This window comes from Aythya ferina, assembly GCF_964211825.1.
Source record: "Aythya ferina genome assembly, chromosome: 1".
Classification (NCBI taxonomy): domain Eukaryota; kingdom Metazoa; phylum Chordata; class Aves; order Anseriformes; family Anatidae; genus Aythya; species Aythya ferina.
Window position 1 is genome coordinate 30,970,171 of NC_140296.1, and position 21,719 is coordinate 30,991,889.

General features: G+C 42.6%; 1 protein-coding gene across 4 annotated transcripts in view; it reads left to right on the plus strand.

The window, feature by feature from the left end:
- The first annotated feature begins 9,712 nt into the window (after positions 1–9,712).
- Positions 9,713–21,719, plus strand: part of ENOX1 (ecto-NOX disulfide-thiol exchanger 1) — a 361,330-nt gene continuing 349,323 nt past the window's right edge. For 3 of the 4 annotated variants that reach the window (XM_084530077.1, XM_084530081.1, XM_084530079.1), the window contains exon 1: positions 9,714–10,127. The gene's annotated coding sequence lies outside the window, so the exon portion shown is untranslated. Of the gene's footprint in view, positions 10,128–21,719 lie in introns of all 4 variants that reach the window. The other variant, XM_084530082.1, reaches the window with a different exon arrangement.

The window sequence follows — 21,719 nt, forward strand, 5'->3', positions numbered from 1 at the left end:
GGCCTTCCACAGCAACTCTAGAGCTCCCAGTCTTTTCCAGCACAATTCCAACACTTAGGTTCTAGGGGTGGAGATGGGCTAAGAGAGCTGCTGACTCTCTTTGCACTTCTCATTCAGGAATGGAGAAATCTACAGGACATACTGTCCATGATCTTTTGTACTTTTAAAGACTAAAAGCACTCCACAAGACACAGATAAGTAGGGTCTCCATTGATAGGAGATAAAACCGAAGCCCCAAAAGCTGCAACTTGTTCTGATGTGGGTTACATTTGCAGCAATGAAAGCCCTGATAATCTACGCTTCCTTCCAGTCCTGCTTATCTGTTTCTTAGCAGGTGAAGACTATCATGACATGCAAGTATTTTATGAGGAGCTGAACTGAAGGAGAATACTTTCTATGGATTTGCATCTGGCAGGGTTGTCTGATGCCTGAAAAGAGCTTCCCCTTGTGCTTTTCCCTAAAGTACTAAAAGCCACTATGCTTTTCATGAAGCACTTGACAAAATTGTGCATTTTTGATACTGCTTCCCCTTTGCCAGATGCTGTGATTGCACTAGTCTCTTTTTTCTTAGGAAATAGGACTAAAATAGCTCTACAGCTGATTGTGCTTTTTCAAGCAAATTACCTAGATAAATTAAAAGTAACAACAAATAAAGAGTATTCTGTACCAGTTCCCTTACTCAGTGATACCTGTTTAGCCCTGTAAGAGGTGCCAAAATTACTTAGTTTAAGTAAGAGTAGAATCATGGAATCACAGAATGGTTTGGGTTGGAAGGGACCTTAAAGATCATCTAACTCTAACCCTCCTGCCATGGGCAGGGACACCTCCCACCATGTTGCCCAAAGCCCCATCCAGCCTGGCCTTGAACGCCTCCAGGGATGGGGCATCCACAGCTTCTCTGGGCAGCCTGGGCCAGGGCCTCACCACCCTCTGAGTGAAGAATTTCTTCCTTACATCCAATCTAAACCTACCCTTTTTTAGTTAAAAAGATGACAACGTATGACAGTGTTCATGTATCTCTCTGAGGCGTAAGTCAGAGAGTCAATTCTCATTCCTGGTGTAAATAGGGAAAAATATTGAGCTCCGAGAAAGAAATTGACCTATAACTTCTATGACTATGTGTATATTTCTTCTGTCAGGGCTGGTTACATTTTCTTCTTCACTTAATAGTAGAAACTGGAGTGGGTGGAAGGAAAAAAACAGCGTGATCGGCTGTTCTTTTTCTGAAAGAAAATTAATTGGGAGGGATTGGAGAAGCTCTCCTCCTGTCTCTGAGGAGTCTCCTTACTGATTTGTCCAATGGGATGCCTGTGTCTGGTTCAGTTTAGCTCACTCTCAGCTAAATCTGTCTTCAATATCGACCCTTCATCCAGTTTCACGTCTGCTGGAATGCTGCCTTCTCTCCCTTGCTTGCATCTTGTCATTTTTCTTTCTCCTACTGCTCTTATTTCATTTTGGACTTGTTTGCTTTACGGAAACCCCTGTAAATCATTCCAAGATCCATTGTCGGGAAGTATGCTAGCTACAGTGATGTTGGCTTGATTTCTTTGGTGTTTTAATGTTACTTGCAGTAGCTGTACCGTACAATCAAACCCTGACACTGATCAAAAGCAAAAGAGAACCAGTAGATGGCACCATTTATTATATTATAGAAGATTCATAACCAAAGCCTGGAGGGTTTTTCCCCCTTAAACCTGGTTGACAGTAAAAGATAAAGCAACCCCCCATTTTTAGAGATGTTACTTAGAAGCTTAGTAGAGACCTCACTTTATATCCTTTCCCAGGCCTTCCTGGGAAGGATGCAGTGGCAATGCCTTAAATGGAAAAACATTTTAGAAACAATAACGGAACCAGAGGTCAATAGGATACAGCCCAAGGGAGCTTTCTTCTGCTTTGCTCTTAAAAATACCACGATGTTTCTTTACTTTCTCTATTCTGTTAAATAACAGATTTGCTTTGAGGCGTGTCTCCAAACCCAATGACTTCGGAAAAGATTCAGGCAATGGTCAATTACGAACATGGTGTAGCTCTTCTGTTGAATATGAATAGTACTGTTTTCTTACAACATATAGCAGCTGTTATCTAGGGCTCTCAGAGTGCTTCCGAACACTAATGAAGCATGCCTCACAACACCTCTGTCAGATAGGGAATATTAATTCCCCAGGAGTCACACTGACCTCAATGGGTGTTTGTGTGGTTTGACTTGTCAGAGAAATAGATACTCAGGTGAGTAAAGACTGCAGAACCAGGATTAAACAGGGTAATATATTTTATGCCATTTCAAGCTTTTTTTTTTTTTTTTTTTTTTTTTTTTTTTTTTTTTTTGGAAGACAAAGAAAAAAAATAGAAAGTAGTTTTGCTTTACCGGAGTTAACCTCTGCAACATTTTTGATAGGGAATCAGTCTGCTTGCTTGTCAGTTAGCCACAAGTTTCCAATTGGTAGTATGTGCAGAGTGTGTGCTCCAAAGACAGATTTAGTGGCTTCAGCATCATTTACTATTAAAGGTTAAAAGCAGTTGCTCTTTCTAATCTCCTGCTGCACAGCCAATGTAATTTTAATACTGTGTGCAGTAGAAAAGGAAAGAAGTGCAATGCTGAAACATTTAACAGGATATATTTTTCCATCTTTATTTTAAGTTATGAAAACTGTCTGCTAAAAGCTGGTAAGTGTTTCCAGTCAATGATAGTTTCCTGGCATCAAAAGATTAAGAAAATGAAATGAAATATCCAGTGGAAAATACATCAAGAGAAGACAAAGAAAAAAAGAACAATTTGGATTTTCTATATTTATCTGCGTGTTATGTGTATCTGCTTCACTGGTCTGTCAATTTTAATTGGTCTGCAACCTACTGTAGTTGGGTTCACACTGGTTCAATTAAAAAATCCTGTTGTTACTTTTTTTTTTTTTTCCATATTGCCCATAAATAGGAGTATTGTAGGAGTAATAATGTTAACCCCAGTGTCCTGGCAAGATGCCATTTCAGGTAATTATATTCTGCCTATGTAAATTTCAGTTGCTGTTTCAGCTGAATACATTAGTCTTTATTTTCCATTCCCGATCATCATGTTATATAGCACCGTTGGGTATTGTTGAAGAGCCACCCAGATATGGCTGCATTTTAGTGATCGCTAAACTAAGTAGGACAAAATCAGGATCTCTTCTCCTTATGGACTATTTACCACACATAATTGCAACGTTGGGGGTGAGAGTTGCTTAATTTAAGGATTGTTTGATGAAGGTTTGCAGCCTTTTTGGATAGACTGTATCAATAGTCTTATTATTAGCTTGTGGAAACTTTATGTAGTGATATGGTTATGACAAAGAACAGCAGAGGGATTTGCTTATCTGCCTCAGGAAGGTCTTTACAAACAAGTTAGATCAGATTGAATCTTTAACTTAAAAAATGGTATAGCTTGGGATAAATATTTATTTAGCAGCCTATCCACTCTCCCTGCACAAGGACTATTTAAGGCAAAAAGAAGAAGTGGTTTTGCTGAAACAATGGTAATATTGCCCTCAGAGAAGATTGTTTGGAAAAGGCAATGTCATTTTCTGAGTAGCTGTTGGTTCTGACTGATTACAAAAAATGTCACTCCCCCCCCCCCAAATAAATAAATAAATAAATAAATAAATTAAATGCACACAAAACACATTAAGACCAGCCTACTGGAATGGGTTCTTTCAGAATATGTACCTTTGGCTGTTTTCAAAATTGCATATGGTTGTTGCTGAAAAAGCAGACACTTGTATATAAAATGATTATTGGCAGCTTAAATCAACATTTATTGATGTTAACGTGGGAAAGGTTGAGCAGCTTGGTGATTTCAGTGCTGTAACCCTCCTCCCCCCCACCAGCAATAATGTCTAGATAGCCCCTGCAAGGGTTAATAACAAAGATTATGTCTGCTTTGGGTGCCTAATCAATGAAAGCCCATGTTACAAAACAAGCACAACAGTGCTGAAGTGCAATGGGTGTTCAGGAAGCCAGCAGAAAAGAGACAGTATGATGGCCAGAACACCAATCTTCTCTTCCAGGAGGTCTCTGAAGTGAGGGAGGTGTACGGTGACGCCAACGGCAGAGATGTATCTAGTTCTCACAGGCAAATGACAATTTGGCACCTACCTGTCAGTTGTGCCTCGAGGACATCTCCGACTTACAGGTAGTATTAACTTTTGCTTCATTAAGGTGGAAACTGAAATTGCATTTTGGAATTTGTCAAGCTGCTGTTTAGCTTTTGTTATCCACTCTGTCTCTCTAACTGTGTTTAGTGAGCAAAGATAGTGTTGCCTTGTAAATTGCCCTCATATTTTCCCCTTTGGGATTATAAAGGCCTTGTTCAGCAGACTTTCCTCATCTAAGTAACTCTTGTGATAAAGAATTTTAATTCTTTTATTCTTTTGATTATTCTTTTGATGAGCCTCCTTGAGTTAACTGGAGTTTCAGCAGGATTGGGCACATGGCGGAGAACTACCTACGTGACCACGGATGAGAGGCTAGGCCTACATCTGCTGTTTCTGGGTGGGCGGTCGTTTTAAATTTCCCCAAATTAAATTTTCCAGATTATTATTGTTGTTTTCACTTAGTGATGGCGATCGGAAGATGAAAGACAAGCTGGTGACGGTGCCTAACGGGTCTCAGAGCTGACAGCAGTAGCTTACGCATCCAATCATACAGTAACGATGCAATCCGTTAGCGTACAGTATGTGGGGAACTGTCAGGTCTGTAGCAATCCAATTAAGTTACATGGTTTCTAAAGCTAGATGATTTGAGGAAGCTTAAAAGAGAGTTAACACTGTGCTGGCTCAATGGCTGTGTCAATTATCTGGTTGGATGTGTTTGTAGCTCTGCCCGCTGAAGCATGTGGACCCTTTTTTTTTTTTTCCTCTAGAGCAATACCAGGGAGAGCACAATTAAGAGTTAATTACTAACTAGCTTTATTATTATTTATTAAATGAGGATCCTAATATATATTGGAAAGAAATGGTCATACCACTTGGGAAAGAAAAAAAAAAGCAAACACTCAGAAAAATAAAAAAATAATAACAACAACAAAACACTCAGAAAAATAAATGAATTGCATTATACATTTTTCAGGCTTTCTACTGAAACTGAAATATTAAAGTTCCTTTACTGTAGCTGAAGTGCTATTAATTTGTCTGAAGCTTATTGTTTGACCTTTGCAGTTGGAAGCTCAGGCAGAGCCTATGTGGTTCTTGTCAAAACCTTTTCCTTCTAACCTTTAGTTTCAGATACCTGCCTCCATTTCTGCTTATGCTATTCCCATTATCTCTGCATCTGAAATACGTGAGACAGAAAAGGAAAACAGCTCCATGGCATAGAATCATAGAATAATAGAATATCCGAGTTGGAATACAGTCCAACTCCTGGGTCCTTAATGGACCACACACACACAGAAAAATGAAAAAGAAAAACCAGACCAAGTGTCTGAGAGTGTTGTCCAAATGCTACTTGAACTGCAGCTTGCTATCTATCTTTATATATATGTATACACAACTCCTATTTTCATGGCAAATTAATCAAAAGCCCTGTGGGAAGTCTCCTCTGAGCTGAGCCCTCAGCCCTTTCCCCTTGGCAAAACGCCTGAGGAAAGAGAAGGGTCACGCATTGTACACTAGCAGTAGCTGGCCTTCTGTCTCCTATCTGGAAATTAGAATCAGTGTCCAGTCCTCCAAAAATACTTCACTGCCAATTCTGTGAAGCAAAATCAGGGCTGTTACAAAATCAATGACAAAATTTGTTTGGATTTCACTGGGACCATGATTTCAGTGCAGATACATAGGTCTGAGGAATTAATAGGTTGATCTCATCTGTCACTTCAGGGAAGGAAGGGGGAGAGCTGGACGCATCTGTACTGCACTGAAGACAATGCAGCCTGTCAGGTGCTATGTGTCAGGAGAGGTGGATTGCAAGAACGAAGGAAGATCTACAAAACAAAAGCAAAGAGGGAGGAACAGTGTGGCTGCAAGTCAGCTTTGGAGATTCCCAAACCCAATCCCTCTCTGTGAAAATTCTCAGAATTTACACTACCAGCATCAATGGAAGTGTTTAATTTCTATACTGTATAACAGATAACAGATGTCACTCTTGTATGCCATACTGGGATATATGCCATATTTGCTGATGGAAAATGAAATGCTGATCTTGACAGTTTGGTTGGCGTGAGTGTTCCCATCAGCTCCTTGTCTTGTAGAAAAGGTCCTTGGTGAAAGGTTTGTGGTTGGCCAAGTCTGGCCTTTTGTGTAACATATGTCTATACAGGTGCTGATACTGGTGGTTGTTTTTTTTGGAATGGATTTTAAGGGGTTGAACTGTAGATTGCCTCTCATTCAATTGCCTCCTCCACCTTTTCAATACCAAGATACACGCCAATGCATAGTGATGTATTTCTTCCTAACATTCTGTGGGCAGGCCAGCAAAGCTGGCCCATGAAGGCAGACACGTGAATGTCTTCTAGTGCAAAAATTACATTTTTGGTACAAAATATAGTCGGTTGCTGTGAACTCAAGCACACCCTCATCTGTAAGAGGGAAAGGTTGAAAAAAAAAAGAACAAAAATGGCCTATCTATAGTAACTGACAAAAGTCCCAAGAGAAAGCTAGAAAGAAGAAAGAGAATCAGGAGTATTTTTAAATGCACTACTCCCCCTTTTATCATGTTTCTAATCCCATTTTCTTTGCTTCTTTTTGTCTTGCTTTGTTGTTGTTTGTCTCTAGCATGTATATTCTTGAGGCTTTATAATGCTTCATCTTAAGGGGGAACCTGGAGAGTGTATTTTGTCTGCCAACTAATAACCTGAATTTTTTCATCACAGAAGCCAATCAGCGGAGGGAGATTACAGTAGACGGAGCAGTGAGATTTGCATGTTAACAGCGTCGTTATTGAAGAATAGCTGGCTCGTATTTAGACCAAACGGTGCTCTCCCATTAGCCAATAACAGCTGCCAGCCAATGCAGATGAGGGATTCAAAGGTTGTACATTGTGTAGTTATTCATTTATTTTTTGCATTTTCTCTCTCTCTCTCTCTCTCTTTTTTTTCTTTTTTTCTTTTTTTTTTCTTCGTCTTTAGAGTGCTGATATAAATCAGATACTGAACCCAGCGAGCAGGCTTCGCTCACCCGTTTGGCTATGGCTCTGTAACGGCACGGCAGCACAGCCCTCCCATTGGCTCGGGCTAGTCTATCCCTGCGTAATGGATCATATTGTGTATATTAATGTTTCAGCTTTACAGTTCTATTTCCATTAGGGGAAGATTGCCTGTGAGCCTCTTAGTGGATAAATAGGAATTTACAGCTTTCAGAAATTCTCTTAAAGCTTGCAGTATCCACAGAAGAAGGAATTACACATGACTATTTTTTGAAGCTTTAAAAGGTCCAGAGGGCCTAATTGTGCTCTCAGATACGTCTGTGCAGCTCCTATTGAAGTCTTTGGTTATAATGCATGCTTAGGAGGCAGCTAAAATGTGTCTTTTTAAAATAATAATAATAAAAATCCTTCAGTTATTAAAAAATTAGACTGTAAAGTCTCCGGGGTCAAGCCAGCAACTTCCTGAGAGCTATTCAGAACCAAACACAGCGAGATCTTGGCTGGGACCTGGCAGTGTACTGACCTACATATAGCAAATACATGAGGCAAGGAGCCTGTGTTGGTAAAAATCGCACAGAGCAGACACCACCTGCTTCTGCAGATTTGTGCATACACACACACGTGTGGGTGCGTGAGTGTTTGGGTGCCTGCGCTCATCCAGACAGTTCTTGGGGACAGGAGAAGAGAACAAGCCTAAATTGCCTTAATGAAATGACTTTATCAAGTTTTGACACTTCAGTCAGGTACATTAAACAGGGCCGCTATTGGCAGAGATATTTTTTACCTCTATTTCAATATCAGCTAAGGCTTACACAACAGTCAAGAGGAATATACTTAAAATGCTTTATTATTTTTTTTCTTTCCATAGTTGTACATGTGTGTGTTTCCAAGTACAACTGCATTCAGTGTTAGAAAGAAGCAAATTCAATGTAGGTAAATGCAACAAACTTAAGAAATATATTCAGACACTGGAAGTGATGTGATTTATTAACTAGTCCTTCATTTCCCAAACCAATTTATGCTAAAAGTGTAAATTGTGTGTGTAAATTGTGCATAAATATGAGTTGTTCATGAACTTCTCCAGGAGTTTTCCACAGGCTTTTTAAAAGTAGGTGATTGCTTAAGAATGAACAGGATTCATGTCTGTGCTTTAAAGTACTAAATAGATGTGTTTTACTGTAAATAGTACAGAATAGGATGCCCAAGTTATAATTACGTCATGCCTCCAGCAATTTTTTCTTTATATAGCTATCTGTATCACAACTGAAAAGCAAAGCAAAACAAAACAAAACAAAACAAAACAAAACAAAACAAAAAACAAACAAACAAACAAACAAAAACATGAAGAAATAAGTAATCCACATCTGCACAGCTGGGCAAAGAGTGGCTCCTGCTCCTCAGCAGAGGTAGTTAACGCTTACCTAAGTTGGTGCATTAGTTCCCATTTTTTGTCCTCTACGTGTATGCCCTTGCATTGCTTGGTATAATTTGTGTCAGTATTATTTGTTGTCACTTCTCAAACTGAAGCTGTGACACTAACCCTGCCAGCCAGGGGAAAAAAGCTACTCATGGAGGTAACACAAGCCAGTGTCATTTAAATCAGATGAGCCCAGTGGTGTGGAAATTGCTTCTGTTGCATAAGCGTGTTTGCTGGTAAACCCAAAATGATGGGCTGGCGAGCATACACAATTAGCCCAGTACCCGTGGATGTAATTCAGTGCCACTTTGGTGGAAGAAGTACTGTGAAAAAAGGAGAGGCTGGAGATTTTTCTATCAGATTTTCTTCCTACTACTAGAAATCATAGCTGCTGCGTGCAATATTTAATATCTGATGTTAGTTTCCACCTTTCAGCCACAGCCACTTTTCACTTACCAACTAATCGTCACCCAGAAGTGTGCTGAAACCTGTTATAAATGGGCATACAAAGGCTTTCTCCAGCACTAAATCACGGCCATCTCTCCAGTGCAATGGGGCCGCTTCCAGCAGCCTCCCGTGGCAGCTCAGGCCAGGAGAGGAACAAGCTTTTCCCAAGCAGCACGAAGAGTTCAGACTCGCAAACACCCCTTGTCAGGGCTGAAATTCAACCCCAAAGGCCTTGGCTAGGTCTTTTCTCCACCGAGGTGTTAGGCGGCACCTCTAGGAGCAGCTCGGATTTCGGGAACTGCTTATTGCCACCAGTGCCCTGAGCAGGGATGCTCTGCCCTCGGCCAGCTGCCCCTTTCCTGAAGGAAAGCTGAGCCCAAGCCCCCTTCCCACCCTGTCCCCATCCCCGTGTCCGACCCCCGGACTTCTCGCAGGGGGCGCACCGGGAGCCCACCGGGTGGGATGCAGCTGCCAAAGCCGCGGCTGGGGCAGTTTGAGCAGAGGCTTGGGGGACAACTTGGGGGACCTCCCCCTGTTGCCCTGGGCTCCCCGGTGCCGCTTCTTCTTCTTCTTCTTCCTCCTCCTCATCCTCATCCTCCTCCTCATCCTCCTCCCCCTCCTCTTCCTCGGGGCCGCTCCAGCCGCCGGGCTCCGTGCTCCCCGCCCTCCTCACCGCCCACCCCCGGCCGCCTCCCCCCACTCCTCCTCCTCCTCCTTCTTCTTTTTCTTCCTCCTCCTCCTCCTCATCCTCCGGGAGCCTTGCCTCCCCTGCACACCTGCCTTGCCATTTGTCGGCGGCTTCGCTGGGAGGGGAGAATTTTCCCTCGCTCCCTTGCAGCATCCCTCCCCGCCGCTCTCTCTCTCTCACACACACACACACCCGCACCCAGACAAACAGACAGACAGACAGACAGACACACGGACACACCGCTCGCTCCCTTCCTTCCTTCCCTGTGCATCGGCAGCGGCCGCCGCCGCCGCCTCCTCCCCGGCCCCCCGCTCCCCGCCGCCGCGGGGCGTCCTCCGCCCGCTGCAGCGCCGCCGGGGAGGGGAAGGGAGAGGAAAAAGGAAAGGAAAAAGGGAAAAAGGGGAGGGGAGGAAAGGAGAGGGGGCGGGCGGCGGCTCCCGCTGCTCCGCGGCCCCGCACCGGCAGCCGGTAGGTACGGGGAGGGCAGGGGGAGGGAGGGAAGGAGGGCGAGGGGAGCGGGGCGAGCCGCGCTGTCCCCCTCCTTGATCCCGGTCCCGATCCCGATCCCGGTCCCGGTCCCGGCTCCGCTTCCTGGGGGCCGTGCATAGCCCTCCCCCCCCCGGCACCGGCTCTCCCCGGTGAGTCGGAAAGTTTGCTCTCCTGGGCGCCCGGCTTCGGCTCTTGTTTGGGGACCGGCTGCTTTTGGGGTGTTCACCCTACCCATACCACCCCCCCCTCCCCGCGCTCCTCTAGCGGGCCATTTATTTATATTTATATATTTATTTATTTACCCTTTTCTTGCTTGTTTATTTTTTTGGAAATTGCAGTTGCCGCCGCCCCCCACCGGGCTGGGCTGGGAACCCCCTTTTGTGCCCCCCCCCCAAAAAAAAAAAAAAGGGGGGAGCACCCTCCGGGTCCCCCAGCTCTGTCCAGCAGGGACCGGGGACCCTACAAAACCCGTGTCCCCCCTGGCAGAGCCCTGCTGGTGGCTGCGGGGAGCCAGGCGCCCCCAGCTGCGGCAAGGCAGCCCCCCCTGCAGCTCCCGGAGCGGTGGCGGCTCCGGGGGTGGCTGTCCCGTCGCTCTCCTCCTCTGTCCCCCCCCGGTGCCCGAGCGAGCGCTTGGGAGGAGGTGTCGGGGTGATGCTGCACGCCCCAGCATCCCGGGGTGGCGGTGGGGTTACCCTAGGAGCTTCCCAGCCAGGGAAAAGCCGTATCCTACCCGGGATTGGCTGCGGGTCGTGTCCATCTCCCGGTGCTTTGATCTAATCTTGCTGTTGTCTGGGCTGCAAAAGAAGCTGCCTTGCCTTTTACTCTCGCTCTTTCATCCCCAGGGTGGTTTTGGAGCGGGCTGGTGGCCGTGAGGAAGGTTGGGGTCTGAGGGAATCCATCCCTGGGCAGGGGAGGCAAGAAGCCCGGGTGTATTTTCTGTCTTGCCTGGTGTTACTTTTCTCTTTTTATCGCTGGAAGTTCTGCTGTAGTGTGTCAAGAGCTTTGATGCCTTTTGCAACATGCCTCATTCATTATTATTTTTTTTTTCCCGGAATTTAAAACAAAATGATAAAATGTGTTGACATTAATAAATAAGTTGAAAGGACTTTGAAATAGCGCATGTTGTGCGTGGTGCGAAATCATAGATATGCATAAAAGAGTAATAACTACTCTGCAGGTTTTATTTGAAACCTCTTTCTGTAATGCATTGTACAGAAGTCTCTCCATCTCCCTCTCAGCTTTTTAAGTGTGATTGTGTATTTTTTTGGTGTTGAGGTCTCCGTGCGTGCTGTGGGGATGCTTCATAGAACTAAACAAACGTGGGTGCCTAATAGTGCTTTAATCTCTCCCTTCACAAAGATGCCTTGCTGTAAAAAAGAGGTGAAATGTGTTTTTGTGGCTTTCAATTCTAGATCTCTTTTCCTGATGCTTTCATTTATTTATTTATTTGCATTACAGCCAAGGGGAGGGCGAGGGGGGTAATTGTCTTAGACTCCTCTCAGTCCAAATGTGCAAAACCGATTACATAAAGAAATTAAGGTACCAAAACAACCCTTAGCTGAAATCTGGAAAAAATGACTCCAGTGTGTTTGCTTGGCGGCACCAGGCGTTCTGCAGCATGTGGTATTTACAGAACTTGCAGCGTACAGTAGCTCTCCAGTAGTAAGGGAACGTTTTGTGTCCTCGGAGGCGAGAGAGTCTCCGACAAGTCCACAAAACTATAGGTACAGTAAGGGAGCGGTGATGCACGTGCGAGTGTGTATGTACATAAATAGCACCAGGCTACCAGAGCTCATTTTTCCAGGATACTTTGTCTTCTTTCCCCTGAATTTTGAGGCTTTTCTTTTTTTTTTTTTCTTACTATTCCTCTCATTTCATGCATGTGTTTTAATGTTAGTCTTAATCTCCATGCAATGTAAAATAATACGGTGATAGCTTCAGAAGACGCTCACGCCAGGCAAACCAGGCAATAGATCATGAAATCAGACAATAGTATTTTGTTTCCTAGCAACCCCCTACTGTGCACAGAAAACAAAACGGTGGTGGATGCTTCCACATCATGAGAGCTGCGTGTCGAAACCCCTAAGTGGGCACAGAACTGCCAGCCATGTAGTGAGATCCGCTCCTGTGCATTTTGGCTGCTTTGTTAGGGTTTTCCTTTTGTGAGAAAGGGACTTGCCAGGCTAAATGCAGTTAAATGGTTAAAATTTCACGCTGCTTTCTTAGCTGTGTTAGAATGAGGAGGGCACAAAGTGAGTAGTATTTGTAGATTTTGTTGCCAATGAGAGTGATTTGAAATGCCCTTTTTTATTGCTGGAATATTTCTAAATCTATACTGTCACCGACCCCAGAGAACCAGTTTAATGATCTGCTGTGTCCGGTATGCCAGATCTCATACTTTGTCTTCCTAATCATCTTTTAGCTTTGTGCTTTAAAACCATGTTTGTTAGAATGCATTAAAAAAAAAAAAAAACAGCCCCCTTGCCACTCACAGGAATGGGAAATAAAATCCAAAGCGCTGCTTTGCCACTTTTATGTTCTTGGCACCCAGCTCACCCCTTCAAAAGAGCTAAAGATATCCCAGTGCAGCAGGACAGGGTCTGAAGCCATGATCTTTCTAAAAGCGCTTTTGATAATGCGGTAATTCCCTTAGTTAGTGTCTGAGCATTGAAATGGATTCTCGACCCTGGACCAGTCTCAGATGCACTTTGTGCACTGCCATCTATCCGAAAAAATCCATTAGTGCAGGCTGTGGATCTAACCCTGTATCTGTACTTACTGCCTATCGGGTTTCAGCTTTCCAGCAGGTGTTAGTGCTTAGAACCGCAGTGGGAAAAGGAGATGAGCAGTCACAGATGAGTAGTTGTACGCACAGCGGCACAGAGGCGTTTCTACACTTCTGCCTCCTCGCCTCCTGCCCTTCCTTTGTAGTAGAAAGTGGCCAAAAGTTGTTCAGAGTTTTACCTGCGGGTCTTGGGTATCCAGACGCATTTACAGTGGTTGTGCTGTAAATGAACATGGGTGGTTTTCCTATTGGCTGCACCACTGAATCTGTGAAAGCAAAGGTGTCATTTCCATCTTAGAAACCCTAAAATCACAAGATGTATTTGCCGTGGGGAAAACAGCAAATGTAATCCTTTAGTAATCATTAGTAAACAATGCTATTTGTGCTAGGGGTGGGAACTGCATCTCTGAGTGGCTTTTGGGGTTTGTAGTGCTATTTAAGAGATACGACAGGTGTGATTATATATATTGTCTATAGGATTTTTAGGGCTCATCGTAACTACTGAGGGACAAAAGTGTTACAACAAATGCCGCTTCAGTAACAATGGTGGAAATGCAATGGTCAGGGGATATTAAAATTCTGATAAATATCAATGAGCAGCTACTTTCTTATATACATTTGAAATTAAGCGTTTTATTGCCATAGCATGTGTTGACAGTTTAGTTTAGAACACGTTAATTGAATTTTGGAAGGCTTTATGGTTGGAGAGGAAGTAGTAATTTTCCATTTTTTTTCTTCATCATTTCTTTCTCAGATGGCACTGCTCCCAAAACCAGATCCTTACAGTTGGGTGGTACGCAGAGGACACTTGGTATGGCTGCCTAACTCCATTCCATGTAGCCCCTACCTGTAGTTACCAGGCAGCAGAATGAGGGAAAGCAGAGAAAACAAAAAAGTGCAAATAAAGCAAAGCAAAACAAAACAAAACAATTAAGAGAAAGGTCATGAAGTAGTCTGCATGTAAACAGTGGAAGACATTTGGAAGTGATTTTAAACACTCTCCATGAAATTCCTGTTATGCCAAATGCATTTGTTGTTTATCGACGTAAAATCATACATCAGCTGTCACGTGGGTTGGAGACCTGTAGAAGTAGTCAACCCATGACCAAAACCAAGACTGCTAACTTCTTGCCATTTCTCCCCCCTAAATCTTTCTTGGAGCAATGAGTTAAATCCATTTTATTTAAATGTGTTTAGTTAGAAAAGAATTAAGAAATTGACAGCTTTGTTCTCACCATTTAACTACGCAATGATGGCAGTGGCTAACGAGCTAGCAGGGAACATGCTGCTTATCTTACTGAGATGCATGTGCGGCAAGTCTTTTTTAAACATTTTCACAGGGCTTTTTAATTTTATTTTATCTTTTTCAGAGGGTACTGCAGTAACGAGAATGTAGAGTTACTGTGTGTTTAAATCCTAGAGGCTTAATGATTGTCGTACTGTTGAATATTTGCTTAAGTATTTATTTCCCTTTCTTATTTTAAGAAAGGAACAAAAGCATGATGTCAGTTTTGGACTCTCGTGAAGCCTCATTTTTAAATCCTGTAACATGAAAGCATTGAGCTGTCAATTCTTGCCAAATATGGAAAATAAATCATCCATGTGATTACAGAAACTGAGGATTTTGTTCAGCAAAGCATTGACTTGCGTGCCTAACTTTTTTTTTTTTTTTTTTCTTTTTTAACATATGCTTAAGCTCATCTCTGCTTGCTGAGATCAATTGGATTTAAGCATGTGGTTAAAGTTAGGCATGTAATTAAATGCTTTGTTGAATAGGGGCCTCAAGCAAAACCTGTAACCTTTGAAACTAACAACATCTTTGCTTTGGAGTAAACTGAACTTAAGTAGAATTGTTACAGGATAGTAGAGCAAAGAGAACAAAGTTCATGAAAAGGCAGGCTCGTAGGAGAGGAGGTCTCAAATTGGGAATTTACTGATGGATAATAGCAATGCTTGAAGTAATCTAGAATTAAGACCCAGCAGGAAGCAATACACAGGTTCGCAGTGTGACTTGATTACAGAACAGCACAGTTTGTAGTTGAGCTGACAACAAAAAGGTGCTATGCCAGTGAACAAAGAAGTGGGATTCCTCAAATGTGTTGAGAGCTGCCCTGAGGAGAAGGACCTGGAGGTGTTGGCTCACGAGAAGCTCACCATGAGAAACCACCCATATCCTGGGCTGCATCAAAAGAAGCATGGCCAGCAGGGTGAGGGAGGTGATTGTCCCCCTCTGCTCTGCTCTCATGAGACCACACCTGGAGTGTTCAGCTCTGGGGCCCTCAGCACAAAGATGTGGGGCTGTTAGAACGAAGGAGGGCCATGAAGATGGTCAAGGGGCTGGAGAACGTCTCCTATGCAGACAGGCTGAGGGAGTTGGGGTTGTACAGCCTGGAGAAGAGAAGGCTCTAGGGAGACCTTCCAGTGGCCTTCCAGTGCCTACAGGAAAGCTGGGGAGGGACTCTTTGTCAGGGGGTAGAGTGATAGGATGAGATGGAATGGTTTAATACTGCAAGAGGGGAGATTTAGATCAGAGGTTTGGAAGGGACTTTAAAGGTTAGAAGTTAGGAGGAAATTCTTCCCTCAGAGGGTGGTGAGGCACCAGCACAGCCTGCCCAGAGAAGCTGTGGATGCCCCATCCCTGGAGGTGTTCAAGGCCAGGCTGGATGGGGCTTTGGGCAACCTGGTCTGGTGGGAGGTGTCCCTGCCCGTGGGAGGTGTCCCTGCCCATGGCAGGAGGGTTAGAATTAGATGATCTTTAAGGTCCCTTCCAACCCAAACCATTCTATGATTCATTTTTGTACACATCCGCCTCAAACACATCCGAAAACTGAATACCATATCAACAGGATGTTAAAGGCTATTTCAGTAGAGCTCAAAGAAGAGCAACAAAATGCTCAGATGTCCAAAGGAACTAGCTTGAGGGGAAACATTCAGAAATATATATATATTTAGCCTGGAACCAAATGTGAGTAGATTATTAAAATATATTGAGATTTCTGAAATATGTTACAGTCGAAGGAATCTGTGTTTTTCAGTGCATTATGTGGGAGAAGCGAATCATAGAATGGTTTGGTCACCACCCTGCTGATGTGGTCAGGGGTGTCATCCATTAGATCAGGTTGCTGAAAACCCTGTACATCCCAACTTTGAAAACTTCCAGTGGTGGCTCATCCACAGCTTTTCTGGGCAACCTGTTCCACTGTCCTGTCATCCTCATCATGAAATAAAGGAAGAAAAAGCTTAAGATGAATTCTGGGTTTAATGACAGGAATATGTATTAGGGCTTATATTAGCCTCGGTGTAGTGAGAACCTCCCTTTCGAATGTTTAAAATAAGAGTTTTAGGCAAGCCCTTTCTGTAGGCAAGTCACTAAATATGTACTGGAGGAAGAGATTCTGCATTTTAAAGGTCTAGGAGTACAAGATCTAACAGCTCTTTTTTGTGTCTGTGGCTTGCTCTAGTTTGAGCTGAAGGTTACAGGAGAAACTAGGTCAGATCCTGGGCCAGCCATCCTTGACTTGATTTTTCTCAAGCTGGAGTGTTTGTACCTTGGCAAAGCAATTTCCAGTGCCAAGACAGTTGGGTTTTATGGTTTTAAAAAAGCATCACTCAGAGCAGGGTCATCATATGGGCTCAGGTTGATCTGATGCTGGGATGATGGATATGCAAGGATTAGCTAGTAGATTTTATAGTAAACAACTCTTTTTTTTTTTTTTTCTCCCTTTTGAAGACAGTGAGCATCTCAGTGTGGTATAGGGGGCACAGGGGTGACAGCTTCTGCAGCATTTTGCTTCTTCAAATAATGAAGCTCACTGCCATCAGGTATGAATGATGAAGCAGTAGAACTTGCTAATTATCCCTTTGTGTCCCTCCCTGCTTCTGTACCCATTATGATCTCTCACCAGTTGTCTGCTGTGATCTGGCTAGTGCAGTGCAAGTCCGGATGAGTACTGTCAGTGACTTGTTTTCTGGAAGAGTCTGTGAGAGGAGGACAGAAGCATGAATAAGGTTTCTCAGGGTGTACTGCTTCAAATAGCTCCCTCATCCACTCAGTCTGGGTGAAAACAGCCAGGCAAGATGCAGGGTCATGGTATACTGGGTGTTTTCTTGAGGAACCCTTGCCTGGAATGATGCTATTACAATGGTTTCTTGTAATTTATTTTACTCTGAAGCAAGTATTCAGGAGAAAAACAAACAAGAAAACAAAAACAAAAACAAAAACAACAAACAAACATAGTGCAGTCTGGTATCATAGGGGAAAGTTTTCCAAAAGCCATACAAATTGCAGGGGAGGAGGTGGATTTCCCTCTGTCATGTGTTGTGGATACCTGGCAGCCAACTAATTAAACAAGGTCTATTTTAGTAATCATAAAGTAAAAACAGGTGATTTGGAATAACATTTCCATGCTGGACGATGATTAAAACAGCAATTTTGCATGAGTGCCAAACTCAAGTGAAAGCTGTTCTGTGGCAGAGCTGTTTGGTGAGACTGGCTTTTGGTTTAAATAAGTTTTGGTGCAAGAAAGCCACGTGATGAAGTTACAGAAGCCAGGTTTAGGCTTCCTCCAGATTTCCTGTGTGCAGCATAATATGGGGGAAAAAAATTGGTCTGTAAACAATGCACTCCTGGTACACCCCAGGTAACTTTAAAAAAAAATCCTTTGATGCGTAAACCAGGTTCAGCCCTTGCTGGACCTTGTCTCTGGGGGCTGGTTGATAGTGTTGTTGATGGAGGTCTGAGAAGAGGTTGAAAGAAAATGGAAGAAGGGTTTTTAGTGCAGAGCCTAAGGATTGGGACTGAAGTTGTTGTCTATGCGTTGCTAGTATTAGAAGGGCAGTTTTTTTGATGGATGGATAAGGTAGACAAAATAACCCATACAATTGAATGGGTAAAGCTAGGTAGTTGATGATAGTGAAATTAGGTAGGTTAGTTTACATAGGATTACTCCTGTATGTTAAGTGCTCTTTGTAAGTGTGTGCAAGATCAGGCTTGTTGGATGGACTCCTTTCGGATGAAAGATGCTGTCAAAGTGCAAGGTTATTATTCTGTCTGTTGTCCTTGCACAGAGGAGCTAGGTCAACAGCTGTCTTAATCACAATTTGTTTATGTTAATAGATCTTTATTTTTGGAAATAATTTAAATGAGACTTTAAAGGCTTTTTTTTTTTTTTTTTTTTTTTTTTTTTCTTTTTTTCCCTCCCTTCCCCCATAGGTATATTTAAGATAGTATTAATGTTTAGAATGTGACCTTTGGTATGCTAGATCTCATCAACAGAACAGTTCCTCTGTGACCAGAGTGGATAACACACAATTATTTTGGTATGACAGGTTGGCTTTATGTAGATTTTAAAGGAGTTTGTGCCCTATACACAGTGTAAAAAAGTTTCAGGACACAACAGGTGTGTCTGGGGTAGAATACAGTGATAGTTTAACACTGTTTTTTACAACTCTGTTTAGACTTATCCATACCTGTTAGCAAGCATTTTGACAGGGAGACAAAGAAATGAAATAGAAGTAGCTGATAAAGGCACGGGGTGCACTTAGGGGGGTGGAATGCAATAACTGGAGTGAGAGCACACTCTTAGAAGAGGTGCTGATACTTGTGCCCTTGTAAGAAGAGTCAAGAGGATTTTCAGTGATGACAAATAAGTTTGTTTCATCTGAAAGTAGCAGATTGCTTCCTAGTGGTTTGCTGGTCTGACATTCTGTGAAATTGTGTTATACCCTAATTTGGTGTCTCCTGTGCATATAGAATAAGAGCTTGCTGTTGCTACCAAGTGAAACAAACAGTTCCCTCACATTCTGCAGTGGTAGAGGCTTAGAGTTTGGTGGCAAAGATCCATGGATTAATCTCTTCTGATGACTTGCGGTGGATGTTGGCATTACTTCAGCACCAGCTCAGAAGAAAGAGCATTTACTGCGTAAGTGATCCACTTAGTCACTTAGCTTATTGAGAATTTTCCATGGAGTTATGACCCTTGCTTAGCAGTGGAGTTTGATAAGATCACAGCTCAGGGTAGTATGGTAATAAGATGCACCAAAAAAGTGTATGTTTATGGTCCTCTGCTGGCAGATAAGGATGGCAGGCACCTGGACGTGAACAAGCACTCTGTGTGGATTTACTGGCTGTAAAGGGGTGGTGCCTCATGCCTCCTCTGCGTGCAGGTATATGGCTTCCACAGTCTTCAAGCAGAGTATAAACAGAAGTATTTCTGGCAGGCTGCTATGTATGAAAACTTAAAGGACTTGGAATATAAGTTTGATTTCAAATCTTCATTATGTTGCCTTTCTGTCAGTTGGCCCAAAATGAGCATCTCTTAGGTCAATATCATTTTAACAAATGAAAGGGCCCTTGGTCAGTTTTTGGTTCAAGGTTACTCATATCTTAATGCTGAGAGAAAATGCTGTTTATGCTGATGGCTCTTCTTCTGCAGTGTAATCTCCAATTTTGTATGAAGCGGATAGCAATTACCATTTTATTTCACTGACAGCCTGTAAGAGAGCACATGTTTTCAGTTCCTAGAGGGAGCTGGGCTAAACTTGAGCTGATACACTCCAGGTGAAAGGCTCCGTGTACTGTTGCCAATCTACTTAGCTATCCAGCTGCTTGCCAATTCTGTTAAAAGGTTAATGCTATTATAGAAAACATGTGAAACCAGGTGCAGTATGTGTGTCATTAGTTGGGTTTTGCAGTTTTGTTTTCCATGTTGCATTTGTTAAACTTATGTATCATTTTGCAGAACATATGTAATGGGTAGTTAATATTGTTTTCTTTGCAAAATACAAGGCAGCCGCAATTTCTGTTTGAGAAGGAAACTATTAACATTATTTTATTCTTTTTTTAAGTGAAAGGTTGAAATTTGGAATTTCTTTTTTATGTTTCTTGGGAAATACTAAGAGAGATTATGTAACTACATAAAGTCTCTGGGGATAGGGAAAGAGAAGTCTCACTGATAATGAGAATGGAGTAGCTGCTTAATGTAATCCACTCTCCATGGATAGTGGTGAGAAGGAAGCGAATGGAGTACAGTCAGAGTGGGTTTCATTAATTAGAATCTGGAAGTAGGCAGCACATCTGACAGTGCAGCTGTTTATAAGATTGCCAGTCTCTCATCTAGGTTTACCTTTTCCATCATAACGAAGTCGATTCTCTTTGGTGCTGTATTCTACAAGGAAAATAGAATTGATAAAAGTAATATATATATATATATATATTTTTTTTTTCAGGCTTGTATTGTCCAAGAATATAGGGAGCAGTATGATGTGGTCAAATAACACTATAATCAAACAATTCTTCTGTATCTAGGGTATAAGAGCCGTGAGAGTAGCTAGATGGAAAGGACTAGTGACCATCTTGAAATCATGCAGAAAATCTATTTCTTTTGGTTCTTCAATGTCAAATGGGTTGCCAGATGGAACTGAAAATTGAATCAAAAGCAGAACATTGAGTTTGATAATCCTGGAGATGAGATGCTCTGACACCCCTGTCGTCACTGAAATATAGCTGTGATGAGCACTGAAGTCACTGCTCTAGCTGTTTCAGTGGCTCTTCAACGTCACTTTGTTCCAGAGGAATCAGTTTGTCTCTGTTATCAGGGAGGACAAAGAGCAATAGCCACTCATGTCTTAAACACTAGGAAAATGAAGACTTAAAACTTGATGAGAAACTTTCTTTTGTGGTAACATTGCTGTCAGCGTAACACAAAATGAGCAATATAGGGTGAGATATAAGCCTCTGAGTATTGCCCGTTTAAAGAGATTTAAATTCACTCGTTCACCGTTCAATGGATAAAGGAAAAAGGAAATGCAGAACTGAAAACCAAAGCCTAAAATAAACAGCACTTACATTAATGCAAGATGGTTCACTGCATATGAGAAATGTTCAGAGAGTAGCTATAAGCATCCATGCAAGGAAAGATGCAGGCCTTTGTAGCGCTATCAGTCATGTCTCTAAGGGATCCCATGGAATGACTGTATGACAAGGTGTTCTCTAAGTGCCTGAGGAGCAAGCATAGCAGCCGCAGAAACAAAATGAAACGAGAACTTCTGAAGTAGGTTTGTCCTAATGCTGAGTTCATTCTCGGTGAGAAAGAACAGTCACCAGAACTAAGAGTTGGCTGGAGAAACGGGTATTTATGTTCTCTTTCTTCAGTTTCTCTTGGTTGTTCTCTGAGGAGAAAGATCTTGTCTTCATTTTTGCCCCCACTCTGTGGTCCTCAATAATGCACGTGTATTTAGAATGAAATTGAATATGTTTTTTGTATAAACTTTACAGAGCAAGATAATCCGAAAGGAACCCATGATTTTAGGAGCGCAACTAATGATGGTTTCAGAAAGATTTTGACCAACTGCAGCCTGACGACACTTCAGTTCAAGTGGAAATTTTCTTCCTTCAGCTTGCAAATAAATAACAGTCAATATTTGAGGGGAAAAAAAAAATCAGTCCTCATCAGCTGTAGAAACTAATTGATGAGATTAATGCTTTGAACAATGATGGAGACCAGGATGAAGTCTGACATACAAGAGGGGTAAAAAACTCTGTTTACAAACCCCACAATAAGTAGACTAAGAGTAATAGGCTGACTATGTTGCAAGAAAGAATGAGTTTATGAAAAATGTTTTAGTGGTAGGATGCCGAGGGGTATTGGAGTAGATTGTGTGAACATTGTGGGGCCTGTATCTGTTGAAGTCTCTTAAGTGTGTTTTAGATGTAACTGTGTTATCTTTGAAGGAGATAACTGACCCTGTCATGTAGCTGTTTCCAGCTCTATTTGTCTGTGATTCTT